The sequence below is a fragment of the Mustela putorius genome, unplaced genomic scaffold (assembly GCF_011764305.1).
Source record: "Mustela putorius furo isolate JIRA1106 unplaced genomic scaffold, ASM1176430v1.1 tig00003845_pilon_pilon_pilon, whole genome shotgun sequence".
Lineage (NCBI taxonomy): Eukaryota > Metazoa > Chordata > Mammalia > Carnivora > Mustelidae > Mustela > Mustela putorius.
In genome coordinates, this window is record NW_025421998.1 from 18,883,995 (window position 1) to 18,906,718 (window position 22,724).

Here is a 22,724-nt window from a genome sequence, read left to right on the forward strand (position 1 = left end):
GTTTCGCACCCTTGCCTAATTCTTGCTGGCATACCAGGCCGCCTTCCAGAACATTCCTCTAAGCAATGGAATCTGTGCTTCAAGTTAAACTTGTGCTATGGCTATGGGTCTAGCCTGGGAAATGAGCGTCCACCAGTTTTGCTTTGGATATTATCTTCTCCAATTGCAGCGTGCAGTGGAGCATGCTGGGGTAACGCTCAGATCCCAGGTCAGCAGGTCTGGGCTGGGTGCCTGCTGATGGCAACACTGCAGACGGAGGCCTCCTTCTGGGGTAACAGGGCCCTAGGTAGGGAAGCAGCACTCGGCCGGCTGGCGAAGGGCGCGTTACGCAGAACGTGGATATAAATTCTGATCCTGCCAATGTGTGGGTGGCTTGGGCAAGCTATTTAACCTCTCTGCACTTGCTTACTCATCTTGAAAATAAGGATTTAAATAGCAGCTACTTCTCCGAGGTCTGAGGATTAGATGAGATAAGCCTTGTGAAGTACTAACAATTGATAGTTCTTAATCAGGATTTGCTTTGATTAGTAACACGTGGAGCCACACCGCCCTGGGGTGGAGGAAAGTGCTCTGGCAGGGAGTGGGAAGGTTTGAGGTCTCGCCTAGACCACTTCTGTAAGCGCCTAGAGTCTCGCTGGGGGTGGGAGACCCACAGAGTCCTCCTGTGGCTTAGGTACCTGCATAGCCTCTTGCTCCGGAGACCCGTAACGAGCTCGGATCCCGGGAGTCCTCCAGAGCCTCCCGATGGGGGCTTCCCACAGATGCCTACGTCGCTTCCAGGGCCCACATCAGATGGGGCTCAGGCAGGGGGCACATGGCAAGCGCCCTGTGCTTGCTGTCCCCCCAGAGCCCGAACTCTTACCCCCACACCGGGGCCTGGGATCACCCTTATTGCCACTATACCTGATATAGTTTAAGGGCCTCAGGCCCTGCTTCCTTTTCATTGTATTTTGTTTAATTTCTGTGTCGCCAAGGCTCTGTGGACCCACGTGTTAGCTGTGTCTGTGGGGCGGGCACTACCCTCAGAGCCCAGCCTTGAACCCCCACTCCGTGGCCGAGTGTAGTTTCCAGAACAGCAGCATCCGCACCCCCATGCCCGGCCCCTGGAAGATGGAGGTTTTACTATTACTCAGGGCTGGTGAGTCCCACAGATCAGGAGATTGTTGCCTGTGACAAGGTACTTTGTTACAGTTCCAAAGAGGAGGAGGTGTGCTGTGTCACTCAGGACCACACAGGGAAGCGCCTAGGTCAGTCAGGTGGCAGAGGAAGTGGGGAAAGCAGAGGCAGGAGCCTTTGCTGTGGTATGCACGGGAAGGCCAGGTGAGGCAGAGTCAGCAAGCACGGCAGTGGCTAGCTGGAGTAATCCAAGCAGGCTCCGGGGTGTAGGGGCCGTCTCTGATTATCTGTACCCCACCCTAGGATGACCGGGACAAGGGAGCAGTGGCCTAGACTGTCCAGGAGATGGTTGTGGGTATGGGCTTTAGATTGGTTGATTTGCATATGAAAGATACATTGTGTGTGAGTCCTTTGCTACCTTTAGGGAATTGGACAGCCCATGGTCAGCAAGACTCTTGGATGTTAAAGCATCAGAAATACAGAAAAATAAAAAGGTGTGATTAGATGCTGACATATGGAATCTGCATTTTAACCAGATCTCCAGGTAGTTAATGAGCAGTCTAAATTCTGAGAAGCACCTGTAGGGCACTCTTCTCCGGCAGTCGGAATGGGGTCTGCTAAAAGCAGCAGAGCAACAGAGGCCCTAAGGGTTGGTGGTTCGCCTGGGGAGCTCAGTCAGTTAAGCCATCCAGCTCTTGATTTCAACCCAGGTCATGATCTTAGGGTCGTGAGATCGAGCCCCGCATCCTGGCAGGCTGTTTAAGAGCCTGTTTAAGATTCTCTCTCTCCCTCTGCCCTGGCCCCCACATGCACACATGTGTGTTCTCGCTCACTCTCTCAAAAAAAAAAAAAAAAGGTAGGAATGGTGACTACGGGTCTGGGAGACAAGCTACACTGAAATCTTAAATGGATAGCTAAGAGAAGAATGTCCCAGAACATTAACAACGCCTTCCATTTCCTGGGCAGATGCTACTAATATCCTTTTGATCATTAATAATGATCCGTGTAGCAGTCATAGAAACTGGGAAAACAAATGTGGTATTCATTTCTATAACAGAACTTATTTAAAAGTAGGGAACTTACCACCTCATCAGTGAGTGGAGAGAAAAACCAGTGTTTTTATCCCCTTTTACAGTGGGAACATTGGTCAATAAATTATTCCATAAAACTCAGGTTTTCTCTCATCTCAAACGAGTAGTGCTTCAGTTTCTTGTAACAGGACATTCATCTCTCTGGTCAGACCAGTTATTTCTTCAGCTGACTGGTGCCATTTCCATTTGTCAGCACGGACAGAAAGTCCTCTAGAAGGAGCCCCGACTAGCCCACTCCACTTGGAGAAGAGGCAGTATATTGAGAAAGAGTCGAGAGCACGAGGAACCAGAGCCAAGTGTGGGTGTGGCTTAGAATCCCAGTGCTGGGACATAAAGGGACCTTTGAATCCATCCAGTGAAATCTCTCGTTTTAAGGGTGAGGACCCTGAGGCCCAAGATGTTAGTTAGCTTGCACGAGGTGCTGGGACTCCTGGATGGGGACAGGGCAGGACACAGGCTCCAGGCCCAGGGCCAGCCTTCACTGTTCTCCATGGCACTGGAGTCGCGCCAGCTCCCCCCACCCCCGTTTCGGCCGAGCACCTCCTCCTCTGAGATGCGAGCCAGGCTCCTCATGCCCAGTCTGGCAGTGCTGACGCTGCAGCCGTGTATTTCATTTCTTTGCTTTATTTATTTATACCCAGCCTTGTTACAAAAGGATTTAAGGCCGCTGGTAAAATTGCAAACAACAGAGCAAAATAAATTTTAAATAAGTGAGAAAGATGAGACAAAGGAATAAGTGGATTCCTAATAGCTTTGTCCAGTGCCATCCCGCTCCGGCTCTCGAGCATCCAGCCCCGAAATCCGAGTGATGGCTGTGGGGTCTCTGTGCCCGTGGCCCCTCCAACTCAGCAGCACTTCGGCCAGTTTTTCTCCGTGGCTACTGTTAGAGCCACTCCCGCTTTGGGGTCAGGATGCCCTTTGGAAGGTCATGTTGAGAGACTTGGAAATTCTCGGCAGTGGGTGACCTGGACAGGGCTGGCCACGGCGGTGATGGTGGCAGGGATGGGGCTGTTGTGTTGTCGGTGCTCCACAGAACCTTGGGACCATTAGCGCTGTCCCGAGTCCGTGTCCTCCTCGGCCCCTGCAGGCTGGGAGGAGGAGGCCCGGCATCACCAGAGTTCACGGCCATTGTTTTCCGCCAGCCCTTTTGCACCGTGTAGGCCTCTGCTTCAGCTCTGATCTCTTGGTTCTGGAAGGCCAGCTCGCTGGATGCTTTGACTTCTTCACACAAGGGACCCCGGCATCCTCCCTGCTTTCTGGACCTCTACTCTCTCCCACAGGCAGGCCTCGTTCTCAGGCAAGGTCCCACTCAGGTGCGCTCTCTCTCTGACTTCCTGGGACTTGTTCCAACCCCCCACTGGTGTGGGTGGCTTGTTTGATCCCTTCCAAGCCCCTGTGGCCACCAAAGGAATCAAAGCTAACCCCACCAGCAGTCCCAGGACTTGCAAGAGCTCTCACCCCTGGACACATCTGGAAATGTGCGTTTTTGTGGCCGTCCTAGTATCCGGAGGTGCTAAGTGCTCTGCCATGCCTGGGACAGCTCCGCCCAGGGAAAAATCATCCAACTAAAACTGCCAGGTGCATCCCTGGGGATAAACACTGATAAGAACTCAGGAACGCCTAAATATTTACACGCGTACAGTTAGCATCCCAACAGCCAAGCTGCAGACTTCTTGGTTGATGCCCAAGAGTTTAGTGGGAGGAAATCACTAAATTATTTTTATCTACACAGTGTGGTTAGAAAGAATTACATTCTGAAGGGTCAGCCTCTGCTGGGAATTGTTTATTTCATTAGGCCAGAGTCCCACGGTCAGATCAAGCGGCGGCTCTCCTCGGGTCGAGCATCTGAGACCCAGGAGCTTCTCAGCTAAGCGGGGCACCCCGGAGTTGGTGAGCACCACCCCATGAACTGCCAGGGCCACCTGACCTATGGGTGCTGTCAGGTCACCCCCAGACCCCAAGGGGATGCCGGGAGCCCGCAAAACACTAGCAACCTTGTAACTGGTTGCATCGGGGAAATTTCTCCAGAGCCCCCCCTCCCCCGCCCCGGGTAACAAGCAAGGGAGAACTCTCAAAATTAAATAGACTGTTGCCTCTCGTAAAAACCCAGCCTCGTTGCTCTTAGGCTTCAAAAAATAACTTTTGAACTCACTGGCTAAGACAAGTGATTAAGATTAGCTAGCCCTCTGCCCACTCAAAACTTCTGGCCTGGCTGATCCCTGCCTTCTCTCTTGCTTTACTGCGGACTGCGAATTATTTCCCGATTCGTCCCCGCAGTGTTCTCTGACACACTTTGAGTGCCTGCTGTGTGCCAGCGCCAAGATGAGATCTTTGACTGCGGCTCTTTTGGGAATCGTGGGAGAGGAAGACCGTCCCGCGGGTCAGTCCAGATCCGTGGACCATGCGCTAAGTGGAGGTGTGCCCAGCGTGTCCTGGGAACCCCGAGAAGGGGACCGGAGGCGAGCCGGGAGAGGTGCAGTGTGATGGGGTCCCCCGCATAGCCCAAATGTGGTTCTGTCTGAACTGGGTCTTGACAGAAGACAGAGTTAAGCAAGGTGAGGAATGCCAGGGTGGATTCCAGGGGAGAACAGTGTGCACCGAGTCACAGGGACATGAAACAAAATGCTGTCCGGAGTCCAGGATGGCAGGAGGGAAGGATGCCGGGAGGGGGGGGGTGCGGGGGGGGGGGAGGATCAGAGCGCCCAGGGCCCTGGAGATGAGTGCTGTGACAGATTCCTAGGGACTGATTCTTCTGCGGCTCAAAGACGCGAGAGGCCATTAGACATTGAGAGCAATGCCACATGTCAATCAAAATAATTAAAAGCAAAAGAACCGGAAAGCTGGCTCCCATATTCCAACATCCATCTAGCTTTCCTCCCCCGCCCAGAAAACGCTTTTGATAAAATACAATGAAGTGCCAAAAGCTGTGTGTGTTCCAGAGCCGGACATGAAGTGAGTAGCGTACAAGTAATAAAAATAAAACAAAAATTTTAAAAACTCAATCCCTGCCCCACTGAGAAATTGCTAACTCCCGACAGCAGAGCGCACTTAGGTTCAGAATCCGACAGAATTCACGTCCTAAACTCAGGTTCTGCCTTGATTCACTTGAGACTGAGCGGCTCTGGGCTTTGATTTCCTCATCCAGATGAGAGGGCGATGATACCAATCTCAGCATGCTGTTGTGAAGATTAAACCGTGTCATCCCCGTGGTTTTTATTACCAGCTTAATGTGTTTCGTGTTTTAAGTAATCTCTCCTCCCAACACGGGGCTCAAACTCACAGCCCTGAGATTCGGAGTTGCACACTGTACTGAGGAAGCCAGCCAGGCCCCTTCACCCGCTTGTTGTTTCCTTTTAAGGTACTGACCTGATCCAAAGCAAGCAGCAGAATATGGTATATGAAGATCAGTGATCGTTTAGCGGAGTAAAGAACAATCACAAATTAGTTAATAAAATACATGCTAGAAATAAAAGAATTCCTATTCATTTCTGTTATTCATTGGATGAGTGTCAGGCACTGCATGAGGCTTAGGGACTGGAAGAGTGAATAAGACAAACCCGGTGTCTGCCTTCATGAGGCTCATAATCTGGTATGAAAAGGAATATGTTGGGAGATTTTTGTGTTTGTTTTGGGGGGCTCTAGGGGGGTGTTGTTTTTTAATATTTTATTTATTTATTTGACACAGAGAGAGAGATCACTTGTAGACAGAAAGGCAGGCAGAGAGGGAGTGAGGAAACCGGCTCCCCACTGAGCAGAGAGCCCAATTCGGGGCTTGATCCCAGGACCCTGAGATCATGACCTGAGCTGAAGGCAAAGGCTTTAACCCACTGAGCAACCCAGGCACCCCTGGGTTTTGTTTTTTTTTTTTAAGTTTGTTTTTATTATTATTATTATTATTTATTTTTGATAGAGAGAGAGCAGGGGGAGGGACAGAGGGAGAAGGAGACTCCCCCCTGAGCAGGGAGACCAACACAGGGCTCGATCCCAGGGCCCAGGGATCATGACCTGAGTGAGCCAAAGGCAGACACCCAACTGACTGAGCCACCCAGGCGCCCGAAAAGGAATGTGTTTCAAGGGATCCCTTCCTGAAATCTACCCACTAGAGACTCACCTAGAGGCATGCTCGCTGTGGACTGACCTCCGCTGCTGTGGCGATACAGAACTCCTCAGGGTTGCCATGGTAGAAGGTTGGAGGTGGTTGGAGGTGGTGAGGGCTGCTGCTCCCCCATAACCTTACTACCAGGTTACAGCGGGTCTTCCAGTCGGACTGAAGGCTGTGGTCAGTACAACATTGATCAAACAAATGTGTGTCAACCAGTGGGAAGAAAACAATGGACTGAACCTCCTCGGTAAACATGATGAAGTCCCCACCTCCTCTCCTTGGAGCTGTCCCAGCCATCCCTATACAGAAGGTTCACTCAAGGCAGTGACGAGAATATTCCAAACACAGGAGGACTCTGTTTCCCCAAATCAGCATCATGCTGTCTTCAACCCTCCTAACTCACTGGCTGCCCCAGGCCACCTCCGGTGCCTTCCCTAAGGGCGAAGGGACGGGTCTCGCTGGATTCGAACCCTCTATTCATTCAAGCGTGGGATGTCTCTAAGGCCTTTGCCCTGGCCACCTATCTTGAATACCTCTAATTTCACCAAAAAGAATCGTTTCCTAGCATTCCTTATGCTAAGTCAAGCTTTCACCGAACAGAAGCCCATTTTTTATGTTTAGAGTGTTGATCAAAAAACAGATAGCGAAAGGATTTAAAGTAGCCGGACAGTTTGGGAATTTTTTGTGGGGTTTTTTTTTTCTTAATTTGTATTAAGTTTTTAATCTCAGTTCCAGTATAGTTAAGAAAAAACAGTAGCATATTAGTTTCTCACAATTCAGCAATTCTCTGCATTACTCAGTGCTCATTAGTGTTCAATCCCCATCACCTATTTTGCCCATCCCCCCACCACCTCCCCTTAATGCAGCCACTTTTGGAGTGTGACCTCTAAGATTAATACTGGTTACGCAAGATGGATTTCGTATTCTTTTTCTTTTTTATTTTTTTTTTATTTTGTTTATTTATTTGAGAGAGAGAGAGTGAGAGAACAAGTTGGGGGGAGGGGCAGAGGGAGAAACAGATCCCTGAGGAGCAGGGAGTCTGATGTGGGGCTCAACCCCAGGACTCCGGGATTGAGACCCGAGCCAAAGGCAGACACTTAACTGACGGAGCCACCCAGGCGTTCTTGATAACTTGTGAGCTGATCACCCCTAGAGGGAGAGCCCAGACTCACAGTACACCACCAGTCAGACTCAAGTACTTTTTTTTCTCTTTCATTTGTTTGTATTAAAGTACTTTAAAGTAAATTACAGACATTGTAACTGAGTTCCATTTCTCCATCCCGTTCGAAAGGTATGATTCCCGGTGGCGGGCTAGGGGGCCAGATGATATTCAAAGTGACCATAAAATCCTGGATTGTTCAGGAAAGTTGCCTTGGGGCCGGCCCATGCATTTCACACCCCCTTTTATTTTCATAAGTGTCCAGTTAGGATAAGAAAGTATATGGTTACTCTATTTATAGACAGTGCTGTAGCACAGAACGAAAAGAACACACCCGGGAGAACTGGGTTTGAGTCCCGTCTCTACCAGTTCCAGTAGGCAGGCCTTGGGCACGTTGCCTCACCATGATAAGTCTTCCTTTCCTCATTTGTAAACTGAGAGTGATACACTTGCTTGCCCTCTCTGCCTCGTCATTTCTTACAGGAGGTACCAGTCACCCCATGGACGTGAATACACTTGCTGGGGAGAAGAACACCGACAAGCGCTGGGGGTTATTCCTGTCCTTAAACCCAACATTGGTTCATGCTTTGACTTGACTCTGGCTTGGGAGAAAACTAGCTTTAGAACATAGATGACGGGGGTGCCTGGGTGGCTCAGTGGGGTAAGCAACTGACTTCCGGCTCAGGTCATGATCCCAGGGTCCTGGGATCAAGTGCCACATGGGGCTCCTTGCTCAGCACGGAGCCTGCTTCTCCCTTTCCCTCTGCCTGCTGCTCTCCCTGCTTGTACTCACTCTCTCCCTCTCTCAAATAAGTAAATAAATTCTTAAAAAAAAAAAAAAAAAGACTCTCTCGGCCCCTCCCTCTATCTACTTGCGCACGCAGGTGCTCTCTTTCTCAAATAAATAAATGTTTAGAATATAGATCATGTCAACTCTTTCCCTTGTCTTCCTATAGAACGGAGAGACCCCATGAGTGACCCTGCTTTTGCAGGGAAGTAAAAGCCATCCCCATCCTGCTTGGAGATTTACTTTCCCCCTTAATTCCATCAGAGAAGAGAGAATGAGCCTTGCAAGTACAACTGTAAGCCTTTCCTTTGCCTTAAAGGCATTCATGTAAAAATTTTCCGGTAAGGATTCCACTTACCCTTCTTTGTATACATAGAACTTTTCGAAAGTTTGAGGAAACCAGCTAATGAGATCTGAAGGTGAAAGGCCCACCCGAGTATGAGTATCCCGCCTTGTTGATGCCTAGTCCAAGCAAATGTTCCCATGGCAACAGTCACACCAGAGGTGAGGGTGAGTGGGGAGGCCAGGCGGCAGTAGACTGTTTTGCATAATAAAGCAGGGTTGTTTTTTTCCCCCAAAGTGAAAATTGCTTTTCTTTCTTATTATGAAAGTAATACATTGTAAAAACTGCCTAAATTTCAAGAAGTAAGAAAGTAGGGGCACCTGGGTGGCTCCGTCGTTAAGTGTCTGCCTTTGGCTGAGGTCAAGATCCCTGGGTCCTGGGATGGAGTCCTTGCTCAGCAGGAAACCTGCTTCTCCCTCTCCCTCTGTCTGCTGCTCCCCCAGTTTGCATTTGCTCCCTCTCTCTCTCTCTCAAATAAATAAAATCTTAAAAAAAAAAAAGTAAATATTTTGGTGTAAAATGTAACAGTCATTTTTCTGTGTTTCTGTGTTTGTCTCTGTGTTGTGTGCGTGTTTCTATATGCATATATCTTATATTTTAAAAAATAAAAGTGGAAATCTGCCTTTTGAAATTTGCCCTTTTTTTCCCAGATAAAATTGTTGAGGACGCACTTCAGTGAATATAGATCTACATCATCACTTTTATAGCTTCCCAGCATTCCATGGAGTAGCGGGCTCAGGAATTTACCTACCCAGGACCCGATTGCTTGTTATTTAGGTTTGGGTGGGCACACAGTATCTGCCTCTTTTGCTGTAATTTTTAAAAATCAATGTACGATACCTATTCTCAAAGGGGAAAAAATAGCTCTCTACTCTTTTTTTTTTTTTTAAGATTATTTATTTATTTATTTGACAACAGAGGCCACAAGTAGGCAGAGAGGCAGGCAGAGACAGAGAGAGAGGGAAGCAGGCTCCCTGCTGAGCAGAGAGCCTCACACGGGGCTCAATGAGAGGACCCTGGGATCATGACCTGAGCGGAAGGCAGAGGCTTTAACCCACTGAGCCACCCAGGCACCCCAAGCTCTCTACTCTTAATGTAGCCATGCATGCACACTTTTCAAAACCCCGACAGGGGGAGGTTCATTTATTGATTAGTTTGTCTTCTTTGCATTTGGGTGGAAAGTGCACCGACATTTGACGTATTGACCAGGCAGAGCTAGTCGACAACAGGGCAAAGGGCAGCTCAGCTGGGAGCGGAAAGCCAGGCTACAACATTGCAAACTGCCTAGAGTAGGGTCAGCGGCTTGCCCAGTAACCTCGTACATGGGAACCTGGGTCTGGTCATTCACGACCCAGCCCTGCTGCTGCCTAGTGAGGTGTCCATGTATCTTTTGTGGTGTACATTACGAGGAATTTCAATCATTCATTCAAAACACGTATTAAAAACTCAAATCAAGGTTTCTGTGCTTGGCAAGGTGTCAGCCTTCAAAATAAACGAGGCTCAGAATTGGAGCCTTTGAGGAACTTACAGTGCGGTGGTCCGAGTCCAGTCAACCCACAGTTAAAGCCACTTTGCAAACTGTGGTGCCATAGCACTCAGGCTGGCAGAAATTGATACTCTCCCCAAAGCCCAGGGTATGTAGCCTACGTGTGGATACCACTGGCCCCGTGGCTTTGATCATGAGTCCACATCACCAAGGATTAAGCCAAAAGCTAGTTCCAGGTTAAGATCTGGAAGGCTGGCTCAGCCCCTGTGAAGGCAGAAGGGAAGAGCATGGAGCTGGACCACAGGTCCTGACCTGAAAGTGTGCAGGGAGCATCAGGGACAAGAACCCAAGGGACAAGAAGCCAAATCCGTGGCCACAGCTGCTGACACGCTTACCTTGGCTTTCTGTCCCCTGACACCTCAGGCCTCCGTCCTTTTTTTTGGCTCCATCCTTTTCCTGGTCAGCTTTCTGCACATCCGTCCGGGCTATGTTTTGAAGACCTTGCTGGTCCCTGACCAGCTTCCTCCTGTGTGGATGAACTCTGAGGCAGCTGCCTTCACTAGGGGGAGTCTCGACACCCAGAGAGTGGGTCCAGGGCCTCAGCTCTGTCTCATCCTCTGCCATCGTCCTCAGGGGCCTGGATGTATTGTGCTCACCTGCCTTCCCCAACCACCGTATCCACTGACAGAGTACTGTTTGTCTGTCTGTTCTGTGGTAGAACTCACTTTGTGGAGCACACGGACGCTAACTACAAGTTTTTGCTAATGTTCCACAGCCCGCTCCTAGCCCACTTTTACTAATTTAATCGTACAGATCGGGTGGTCATGCCTCAAGGATTTTCAGAAGTTGCTGATTTTAAATAGCCCACCCTGTCTTCCCTAAATATACCAGTGCCTGCTGAACCATGTGTTCCATTTTGGGATTTTAAAAAAGTGGTCTCTCTGCTCACAAGAGCCACAAGTTATGTGGAAGTACTCTACTCGCTTTTTATCTTGTAAGCAAATGAGTTTTCCTATCGAGACTGTTCTCATTTACCCAGGCCCTATATTCTTTTCAGGGAGCATAGATGCAAATGTCCTGTGGTCACCAAACCAAAACAACCTCAAATAAACCAGTCAGAGGTGCCACCTGTGCATTCCTCTGACCACAGAGCCTCTGCAGCCAACAAAACCTTCTGCATTTGATCAGTCCTCAGGGGCTAGGCTGCGTAGGCACTTTGAACATAAAGTCTGCCTTGACCTCCAGCTCCTCTGGCTTTTGCTTCTATGTTTTCTTATTGGGTTTGGGGGGAGAAAAGAGGGGGAGAGGTGGATTCATAAGGCAGTGGCCAAACACTCTAGAACTCTGCAATCTTTGCCTCCGGACTGTCTTCCCTCTCCCCTCCACGTTTGGCATCATGATCATGGCTCTGAGCTCTTGGGTTCCCGACACATATCTCCATTCTCCCCCAACAAACCCTGTGGCCATTTGCAGGAACTCACTACCATGTTCCCTCAGAGGAAGTGCCCCAAATCTGCAATAAACTCGCTCACGGTGTATCACACAATAGCGATACCATTTTCTATCAGTGTGTGAGCATGTCCCCTCAGCACAGACCGGGAACACAATAGTGGGACCCTCCATTTGATCCAATATTTTCAGTGGCCTCTGCTGCTACAGAACTCAGCAGAAGCATAGCCGGGAAACGTACCCGTGAAGAAGACATCCACCAAACCGTAGGCTGAGCCCAATCCCTCCTACATTGGAGACAGCACACCTTGGAAATGCAGACTCCCTAATGTTCAGCTTGGCAGGCCTGCTGGGATGCTCTGCTGTGGCTTCTCCTTAGATGAGGATTAGGGGAAGAGCCAGGGGTTAGCACGTGGGTGAAGTAAGCAGACGAAGAAGGACAGGGTTCTCACGGGGCGGAGATGGTGGCTTCCCATTGACATATGAGCTCTGCTGTCCAGATGTTTGAAACTCACAGGCTTGGAGAGGCACCTCTTGCGCTGGGGAGCGGCACTGTGAACGGCTGCCAAAGAGCTGTGCAGACAGTTCCGAGAAGAATCTAGAGATGATGTGCTCTTAAAATACAGCCATGTTGGTGGCCTTTTGGGTCAATCATTAAGTGTTCTGGGAACATGGTAGAGGTAAGCAAGAAAGGTTAGATGAGCAATTAGGAGACCCAGTGCTGCATATTATTTGCAGTGTGGCCTTGGACATGACCTGTGGCCTCCCCAGAATCTCGGTGTACTTGTCTGGACATGGGAAGGATAAACCCTGCCCCTTTTAAAGTGCTCTGCGAATAGAAAGCACCAGCGCGGCATGCAAGTCTTCTCGCTGGTAGGCCTCACTGGGCCTCAGCTTGCTTCCTTCGTTGCTCAGGACCTGACCATTCAGGATGTCTCTGAGGGGCAAATAACATAACGAGCTTGAAGGGGACCCGTAAACCATGGTGCTCTATGTGCAGGGCACGCCTTGCAAAAGTTCTGGGGTCACTCTCTAGAGTCAGTTGCCAACCCAGAGCCCAGAGGTGGTTGGAGACCCCCTGGGCCCGACCAGATCCTTCTCTCCCACGAAAGCCCTTCCCCCATTCTCCCCTCCCCCACCCCCTGCCGTCTTCCTCCTCAGCTCCTTCCTTTGTCTTGGACGCCTTTGCTTTTCTCTCTTGATGTGTCTCTGTCTGGCAGCTGCTGTGTTTCGCTCCAGGGGGTGGGGGTGGGGGGCTCCATTTCAGATCACAACGAAACTATTTCTATATCTAGTTTGTAATAAAATGTGGGCTCGTAGCCACCAAGTGGGTTCGTGTCCACTATCACACTGCTGACCCCCAGAACCAGAGGAACAACATTTACTCTCCAGAATAAACACGAATCTGGCCTAAGTCACAGTGGTTATCCCAACAACCTGTTTCTACTTACTCATTGCTTTTTCCTAACCCTCTGGAGTGGGAAAGTGGCAACACTGGATTCTTCAGATCAAAGGTAGATGATAGATGATAGATAAATAGTGTGGACCAAGAAAGAAGTCATGAAAATTTAAGCCAACAGGCATTCACTTGTGCTGCTAGAGTTGGAATTTAGGAGACACAGATTCAGGTAGAAACCGCAACCTTGTCCTAAGGAAGACAAAGAAGGGGTAGGGCTAGGTGTGCAGTCCTCATTTAGGTCCTCTGTGCCAAGGAGGCATTGCAACTAGGCTAGCTGGGATTGGTCAGGTTAATATATAAATAAGGGACTGAACCATGTTAATTGCATGGGCTCTTTCTGAGATGAAGAGTGAGGATGATTCAGGTGTCTTGAGGAGGAAGTTAGGTCCCGGCTGAGGGCTGGCTAAACGCTCTTTTTAAAAGTTCTTGGCTCCTACAATAAGCACGTGCAAATATTCCCCTTCCCTTATGGCCTCCCAAGCCCGTTTTAAAAAGAGATTGTCTTAGCTAGGCTTGCTTGCTGCATTTTGAAATCTCCTTAGAAAGAGAGATAGATAGATGGTAGATGATAGATAGGTAGATAGATAATGGGAGGAGGGCTTGAGTCCACTCTGCAATTTAAAATTCCTCACTCTTACATCTATACCCCAGTTCTCTTGGAATTCACTTTTTCAAATCCTCAGACAATCCGATTAATTCTCTTGTCTTGTTTCTCACCTGAGATGGTGCTGAATGCATTCTGGAGAAGAAATGGAAATCCTGGTTAGACAGGTGATGTAAACATTCCTTTTTATTTTATTTTGCCAGTTGAAAATACTTTATTCACTGTCACCTAAAGAACACAGAGTACAGTCCCGGATGAAGGTGAAAGCTTGACCCCAGTAACCCTAAACCCAAAGAGGGCAGGGAAACCTTTCTCAGGACCAGGACAGAAACAAACCAGGGACGCAGGCTCCTGCGTCTGCTTCCTGAGTGGCTCGGCGATCTCACATCACGGAGCAGGACGCTTGGAAGTCCCTTTCCTGTGTCTTGAAATCTCTGTTCAGCACGCCCCTTTCTCCTCCTATGGGATTTGCCAACTTCCAAATTCCAGGGCCTCCGCCAGTCACCCCCAGATGTGCACCGAGGCCTCAGCATTTGCGACATCTCTTAAGTAGATCTCAAAGTAAAAGATGCTTCGAGGAAGCACCCGGTTCCTCCTAATAACGGCAGTTCGTCATGTGACATCTGCCCCTCCCCCCCCCACTGATTCTCTCCGAAAACCCCCCACCCACCCCACCGATAAACTAGGTTGACGTCTGTCCTTTATCTGCCAACATCTCCATTTCCTTCAAGGTGGTAATCTTTTGCTTTTGTTCTTTAAGTTCGGCTTTATTCGTAATTGTTCCCCAATCGCTTTGGGGCTTGCATAAACAGTTAACAAAAACACGGCACACGAGGCAGCCGTTTCGCTTTCTGTGCTTGTTGTTCTTGGCACCGGGTCAGTTCTATGAACTTCTGGTGTCCAACTGGTAGGACCTGAAACTCTGTGTTTAACAAGTGCCCGTAGTCAAAACAGTTGGCGTGTGCAAGCCGGGCTCGCTGCTGCTGCCGCAGCTGGTCACCGCGGGTCCGGACCGTGCAGGGCGCCGGACTGTGCTGCTCGGTTTCAGGGGTGGGCTTTTGTTGTTTAGCTGTTGTTGTTTTGTTTTGTTTTTTTCTTTTTTCTTTTCTTTTCTTTTTTTCTTTTTTTTTTTTTTTTTGTGATGGCATCCGTGCTAATGTGGATCTCTTCAGGTTCCAAAAGTACAACATGTTTACAGTCGTCGTAGAATCAGATTAAGTTGGCAGCCTGAGTCTCTCTGTAAGTGGTTTTAGTTTACATTTCTTCTCCTAGCAGGGTGTTTTGCATAATTTTGCTGATCCTCGGTTATTTATAGACTTTTCTGAAGAAACGGGGGTGCAGGAGTGTGTTCTGTTCTGGCTGGGGAAAGTGAAAATCCGCGTCTGCAGGGAGGGAAACTGGCCGTGCCTGGGCAGCAGGCGGTTATTTTAGCTCCTGAAAATTAATTTCTCCTCGAGGTCACTTGATAACATTCCGGAGCGTCCCGCCCAGCCCCTGACATCGGATACCCCGAGGATTGTCTTAGGACGAGTTGTTTTCCTTGGGTCGGTCAGAAACGGAGCAAAATGAAAGTCATGATGCCATTTCCTCCGGGGCGCTCTAGGAGGGTGGATGCAGTGATTGGGTGTTGTTTCACACGGGCCGAGTGGGTTTGTGTGGCTGTGCTGTCCCACCCACGGGAGCCGGGTCCGCCGGCTACCGCCGCCTGCCCAGAGGCCACCGGGCAGGACCCACCGAGAGCAGGGGCTCAGGGGCGGGGGGCGGTGTAGGGGCAGAAGAGGACCGGCCTCTGGAAAGTTCATGGCTAACAAAGTTTGTCCTTCTCTGCGCGTCCGTGATCCTCGGGGGTTCGTGACGTTAAAAAAAAAAAAAAGAGTCCTAATCCACGGCGAGGTGGCATCCCAGCGAATGCATTATCCATTGGATCTTCTGGCCCTGGCAGGGGGTGGGTGGGGAGCACCTTCCGGTGGCATCTTTGTGGGGTGGGTATGTGCAGGAATGAGGAGGAAATCTGGGCACGCTTGAGATCACTAAGCCGGAATGAACTCTCTGAAAGGGCTTCCATAATATTTACTAGCACAGCTGGCTGGAAATCGCCCTGCTTTGCCCACTGAATGGCTGTGTAATTAAATCACCCCTTGATAGCGTACCTTGAGCACCTCCCATCTCTGGGTCGTAGGCTCCTGGAATTTGCATGGGGAGTAGCACCTTCTCCAGCGTAAAGAGTGCGGAGTCCCAGCCTCCTGGTCCTGGGGAACGCTTGTAAATGAGACAATTCATTGTGCCTCGGGCTAAATATTTCAAACAAATCAGGAGGGAGGGAGGAAGAAAGGAAACAGTAAACATCGTGTGGGCAGTGCGAAAGGCCTTCGGAGCGGGAAGTCGGCCCTGGTCCGTGGGTCCCTCGCAGACAGGCCCACACCTACCATCAGCGACTCCCACACCTACCATCAGCGACTCGCACACGCAAATGAGAATGGATGGTTGAGGCGGAAATTTTCAAGGTAGTAAATGCGGCGTCGTAGTAACTGCTGAGCAAGGACAGGAGCCGATTTCTTTTTCTCCTCCATGTTTCTCTAATCTGTTGCAGAGTGCAGTTTTCTTGGTGGTGGTTTGGTTTGGTTTGGTTTGGTTGGCCTCTCACCTTGCAGACAACGATGATGAGGCTGTCCGGCTTCTCTTAATTGAGAGCGTGCCCTCTGCTTCCTCACAGTAGCCCCGCCAAGCTGGTGAAGGACAAGAGAAACCCTTGGGTCCCAGCAGAAAGAGGCTGAAGGAGGGGCCAGGCTTGCCCCTTTTCGGACCTCCCCCTCCCCGCTGCCCATCCAACCCCAGGAACCACACTGCAGAAGTGAGGAGCCCCTTTGTTCCCGCGTGATTCTAATCCACCCCCAAGGATGCGGTCCCTATGACACTTCCCTCTTCCTCCTCCTGTACTGAGGTTGCGGGGTTGCGGGAGGACTTGAGGCTCGCCTTTGGAAGGGGCCCAAAGTGTGTGTTGGTTTGTATGCTCTCAGATAGCGGTGATTATGGGGGCTCCCACTCCTCCGGGTAAATAACCTCACGGCCAGAGTGAATGAAGGGACCTGGAGGGAACCTATAGGCCTTTCTGATGGAGCTAGAGAATGGAAAGGTTTCCTAGTCTTCCTGCCCTGAGGCTTTTGCATTTGATTAGCCAGTCCCGCCCACTCTGGAATCCTTGAGAGAGTGCAGGCACAGCCCTTTGTCCACCTCTCTGAGCAGAGCACGCCCGCCCCTCCCAGCCCCTCCAGACATCCGCCTGCCAAAACCTTTCAAATACCCTCCTTCCTTGCTTTGATCCTTGCCGCCCGCCTGGAGAGAGCCTTGGTTGGATTGATTATTGATTGGTGTGTCTGGGCCCCTTAGCAGCAGTAAGCATTTGTGGGTCCCCCTAGGGGTCCACTCCTGGCCCCTAAGGAGTGGTTTGGCTGGGCCGCACACTCACTGGGAAGCCCAGGGTCTGGCAGGGTCCTGGAGGCTCGGGAGGGCCAAGGCATCCAGGCAGACTTGGGGATTGCCAATTCCCAATGCCAAAGGCAGCAGTTGGCGTGACCCTCTCAGGGCCAGATTTGAGTTGGTTTGTCAAACCTAGGAGAGTTTGCAGGTGGCCACCTCACTTGCTAGCCCACTCATCATCCCCTAGGTCTTATCCTTTTCTGGAACAACAGCCATGACATACAGATTAGGCAGAGTTTGGTTACTCCTCAGCGGTGGCTTAGTCATCTTCTTTCACCCCAGATGCTTGTGGCCCTAGGGGTACCTAAGCCTCGGGCCACCGGAGAAGGCAGGATTTGGCAGTCCTCGGTGACCAATAGACTGTCCCCACTTGGACCTTGCTACAATTTGCCATCAAAGTGGCACGTCTCAGACTAAGGAAGAAGCTCCATTTGCTCCACAGCATCCTTTGCTTCCGAGCTTAGGACTCTGCCCTCTGTCCTCTTCTCTTTCTCTCCAATCTGGGGAACAGCGAGGGTTTTTAGGTAAATCAGTTGCATGAGTTTGCTAGGGCTGTCATAACAATGTACCACAGCCTGGGTGGCTTAAACCACAGAAATTTATTTTTTCACAGTTGTGGAGGCTGGAAGTCCCAAGATGAAGGTGCTGGCAGGCTCAGTTTCTCTGGAGGCCTCCCTCCTTGGCTTGCGGATGGCTGTCTTGCTGTCTCCTCATCAGGTTGTCCCTCTTGTATCAAAGGGCTCCAGACCTCCTGGAATAGAGCCCACCCCCACTGGCCTCATTTTTAACTTAATCACCTCTGTGAAGGCCTTATCTGCCCATTCATCCAGTCACATTGCGAGATACTGGGGATTGGGACTTCAACATACGGATTTGGGGGCGACATAATTCAGCCCAAAGCGCCAGTGCACTGAGCCTGGTGCCACCATAGCTCCATTCCTTAGCTGCCTCAGAGCACTTCCGCACCAGCAAGATGTCGAGGTTCATCTGTGCCTTGTTCCTGCACATAGGAGTGTAGAGAACCAGGCACCGTCTCTCTGTGTGGGTGCACAGTCAAAGGGAACACAATGAGAAAAAGACAAAATATGTTCAAAGGCACAAGAAGAAGTCACCAGTGGCGGTGAATGTCTGAGTAAGCTTTCATGTGTCTTGTGATAATTTTTTGATGATTTCAGCAGCTCACCTGCCTTGAGGAAGGCTGTTTGTTGTAGGGGTGGTCTGGGCAGGGGTAGCTGGTAGACCATTGGGACCCAGAAATCATCTGACAAAGTGTTACCTTCCCTTCTAGGCCTCTTCCTCCCGGTGCCTTTCTGGGCAGACTCCCTGATCTGTGAATAGATTCGTTGGCGTGATCCTCTCAGTGTCTTGCCAACAATTATGTATATATATTTAAATCTGCCCTCAGTGTTCATTCCCTCTGGAAGTTGGGAACCCAGCCTCACATGGGCTGGGAGAGGAAAATTTAGCCAGTTATGTCTCCCATTTCAACAGCTGCTCTTTTCCCAAGGGCCTGTGGGTGGCCGTCCATGTCCTTCCCTCTTCCCTTGCTGTGGGACATCTTTGACCCTGAGATGCTAGGAGCCAGCAGGTGGCCCCCTGATAGCCCTTCACACAAAACTTACCCCAAGGTCTTTTTCTTCGGTAAAAAACATTTGTTCCCTCAGAAGGTACCCACCCTCAACCAAGGCAAGAGTGGGGTTCCTGGGGGCCCACCTGGAGAATGGCAGAGACGAAAGCCTGGTGTTCTTGGAAACTGCCGCCCCACTCAGAAACTCACGGATGAGTTGTGGTCATGCTTGCTCAAGCCACAGGGAAGCTAGGAGAGGAGAGCTAGGAGCTAGGAGCGACCCTCCCAGCCCTTCATTGCGTACTGGGTTCCTGCTGCAGATGACTCGAGTTCGGGTCTCCACCATGGAGAAACGATGTTCCTGCAGGCTAGTGGGAGGATCCATTACCCTTTGTGAGCCAGCCTGGATTTTGGTCGGAGACAAGGAAGAAGGGGATTGCTGTCCCGAGAGGAGGTCAGGCGTCTGCTCCCTTGCAGCAATCCAGCTGCTCCGTGCTGAAAAGCCAGCTTCCGGCAGCCTCAACGCTGCTACTGGTTCCTCCTAGGTTTAACAGGCGGGTTTCTGCCAGGGAAGTGGGGGGGAGTCTGGGTTATTTATAACGGCAGTAATCATAAAACTCTTTTATGTTTGCATAGCCTGACTCAACTTTTAAACCTTTTTTTACGTGCCTGATCTCATTGACTCCTCCTTATAGCCCTGGGAGGACAAGTATGGTTAACCCCAGAGCATGGAAATTCTGGAAGGAGAGCCGGGGTTGACACTCCAGCTCCTGGACTCCAGTGCTCCTTCTCTTGATTTCAGCTGCCTAATGTCTGTATTTGGTTGCCAGTAAGGTGGTAGTCTGGGAGCGCACCTGGGTGGCTCAGTCAGTTAAGGGTCTGCCTTCGGCTTAGGTCATGACTCCAGAGTCCTGGAATCAAGCCCTGTATCGGGCTCCCTGCTCGGCGGGAAGCCTGCTTCTCCCTCTCCCACTTCCCTTGCTTGTGTTCCCTCTCTCTCTGTGTCTGTCAAATAAATAAATAAAATCTTAAAAAAAAAAAAAAGGAGGTAGTTTGAGAATGGGAAAACCAGGTAGTTGGGTTTTTTTTTTTTAAATCGTGTTTCCTGTCAGTTATAAAAGCAACATTTGATTGCTCACTCTGTGCAATGCCCTGCTCTATGACCTTTACCACCACTGGTAAGAAGATGGGGGTTGTTAGCCCCGTTTTTCGGTTGCCCATGAGATCCTTCCGAGGGAAGATGAAGAAATGTGGGCTAAGTGACACACCTGCGCTGAGTGGCCAAGAGTGCTGTTCACGGATCATGGTCACTCTAGGGGATGCAGTTACACACTTGGCCGCGTCCTCCTCCGCGTTGTGGGATTTGGAAGAAGAATGGTATTGGCGGCAGGCTTCTCTAGTTTGCAGGTGGCAGATTTGGGAGGGAGAACGGATACGTGAATGGATCAGGGTCCAAAACGATTTCAGCAGGCCAGACTAAACTAACCCAATGACATTTTTAAAGGTTGCCTGTGGCTTCGTGGCGTGGCAAGAACATGTGTGAAATAAGACTTAGGGGTGATACAGTTATCAGAAATTAAGAAATCGAGGTTGGCTCTCTAGCTGTGTGGATAGAAGGATCATGTCCAGGATGGACAGCTACAAGCTGCTCAGATCCCATCAGACCCCAGTTCTCTCTTCTGAGTTCCACAGTTTATGAAGGACCGACAGTAGAGCCGAAGACAGCCCAGAGATGAGACTAGTGAAAATGATGTTTTGTGAGGTATGATTTAAAAAGATGTCTGGGGTGTTTAGCCGGGAGAAAGATTTCAAGGAGCAAGTATTTGGCAAAGTGTCAGTGAAAGGGAAGTAAGACTGGGTCAAGGTGACTCCCACAGAGCAGAAATGGGATTAACATGCAACATTGCAGAGCTGCTCAAGGAGGGGAGGAGGCTCCAACAGCCAGTGGAAATGCCGTGCTGTCCCACCTGGTGCACGCTTGGAAGGCGCCATGCACATCAGGCCTCCAAGGGGAGAAGCCAAGCTGGGCAGCCCCACGGCCAGAGTGCTAGGGAGGCAACAACAGTCCCAAGAGGGGGCTGGCAGGGATTAGCAGAGAGTTATTATCTGTGGGGCTTCTTCTTGCCTCTTGGGAGTCTGTTACTCTGTCCCAACGCCAAGGTCTAAGATGCCATCATTGGTGGCAATGATGATTCCGTCACAGGAATGACAGTCCCTCTGATGGAAATGACGGTTGTAGCAGAGATGAGGGGCTGGCAGAGGGGAACTGTGCCTCAATGTCTGGTGTGTGTGTGTGTGTGTGTTTGTGTGCAAGCGCATGTGTGATACTGTTTGAAGTAAATTCACACTTCTTCGTGGACCCAAATTGGCCTTGTTTGAGAACTATCCTGGAGTGCCTGTGAGCTGTCTCCTACTGACCACCTTAATTCCCTTAACTTAAAAATTACCTCGTTTAGGGACACCTGGGTGGCTCAGTTAGGTAAGCAACCAACTCTTGATTTCGGCTCAGGTCATGATCTCAGGGTCATAATCTCCCCACTTAGAGCAGTCGGCTTCTCCCGCTCCCTCTGTCCCTCCCCTACTCTCTCTGTCCCTATCTCTAAAATAAATAATTACTTAATTTTAAAAATCACATCCTTTTAGTGATTCCAAGAAGGGTTTTGAAAGTAACTCTTGAGTTATCCTTTATATTTTATATTTTTTTAAGGATTTCATTTATTTATTTGACAGAGAGTGTAAGCAGGGGGAGCAACAGGCAGACGGAGGAGGGAGAAGCGGGCTTCTCACAGAGCAGGAAGTCAGAGGTGGGACTCGATCCCAGGACCCAGGGATCATGACCCTCGCCGAAGGCAGATGCCCAACCGACTGAGCCACCCACACGCCCCAGCCCTGATATCCTGAAGCAGTCTGTTTCTAATATTACTATGAACATTTGTATACAAGGATTTGTTTGGGCACATGTTTTCAGTTCTTTTGGGTATATACCTTAGGGCAGAATTGTTGGATTCTATGATAATTCTGTGTTTAATTTTTTGAGCAACTACCAAACTGTTTCCTTTCTTTTTTGTTGTTTTTGAGAGACGGAGCATGAGTGCAAGCGGGAGGAGGGACAGAGGCAGAGGGAGAGAGAGCATCTTAAGCAGGCTCCGTGCCCAGCGTGGAGCCCAACACAGGGCTGGATCTCATGACCCTGAGCTCATGACCTGAGCCAACATCAAGAGTCAAACCCTCACCTGACTGCACCACTCAGGTGCTCCCCCAAACTGTTTTCCATAGAGGCTGCACCATTTTAGTCCCACTGATAGTGCCTAAGGGTTCCAATTTTTCCACATCCTTGCCAACACTTGTCATTTTACATTTTGGTTGTTTTGGGTTATTTTTTATATACAGCACCCTAGTAGGTGCAAGGCTGGAGCTCGTTGTGGTTTTGATTTGCTTCCTACTGACTAATGATGTTGAGCATCTTTTCATGTGCTTGTTGGCCGTGAGCATATCTCCTTTGGAGAAATGTCTGTGTTCAAGACCTTTGCCCATTTCTTAACTGGGTCGAACCTGCCTGTTTTTGTATTTAGAATTAAGGTTCTAACGTTAGAGCAGTAGAGGTAAATATTGCATCTTTTTATCATAAACCATCTGTTTGCTGAGAATGTAGGCCACCAACTCATTCCCTGGGTGCCGGAGGTAATAGGAGAGCACAGGGTGAAGGAAGCAGGGGAAGGTGCTCCAGAAGGATCAAGGGTTCTGGGAGAGTTGACCCCAGGAAGCTGTTCACAGCTCTTGCCCCGTGGGCTATCCTGGAACTCAGCAGAGACTAGGAAAGCTGTTCACATTGGTCTCTGGAAAGGGTAGGGCTCCTGGGCCACAGAGCCTGCCCTTTCATCTGTGAAACATGGCAGCATCCTGCAGACCTCCTCTTGACAGTCCCCTAAGCGTGGGAAGTGTACCCATGGGCCCTTGACCTACTGGCCTAGGGTTCAGCAGAGAAGGCTCATAGCCTTACCCACTACAGGCAGCCTGTCTCTAGGCAAAGCTACAAGTAACCTGGAAAGGAGGCCCGGACGCTCCTTCCAGTGAACCTGGGTCA

At 50.0% G+C, this 22,724-nt stretch overlaps 1 protein-coding gene across 7 annotated transcripts in view; it reads left to right on the top strand.

Moving 5' to 3' along the window:
• Positions 1-22,724, top strand: part of ATXN7L1 (ataxin 7 like 1) — a 235,713-nt gene that overhangs the window by 145,055 nt on the left and 67,934 nt on the right. Inside the window, exon 1 of one of the 7 annotated variants that reach the window (XM_004739554.3) lies at positions 14,245-14,327. The exons of 5 other annotated variants lie outside the window; for them this stretch is intronic. The gene's annotated coding sequence lies outside the window, so the exon portion shown is untranslated. Of the gene's footprint in view, positions 1-14,244; positions 14,328-14,350; positions 14,836-22,724 lie in introns of those variants that run through there. One more of the 7 variants, XM_004739555.2, reaches the window with a different exon arrangement.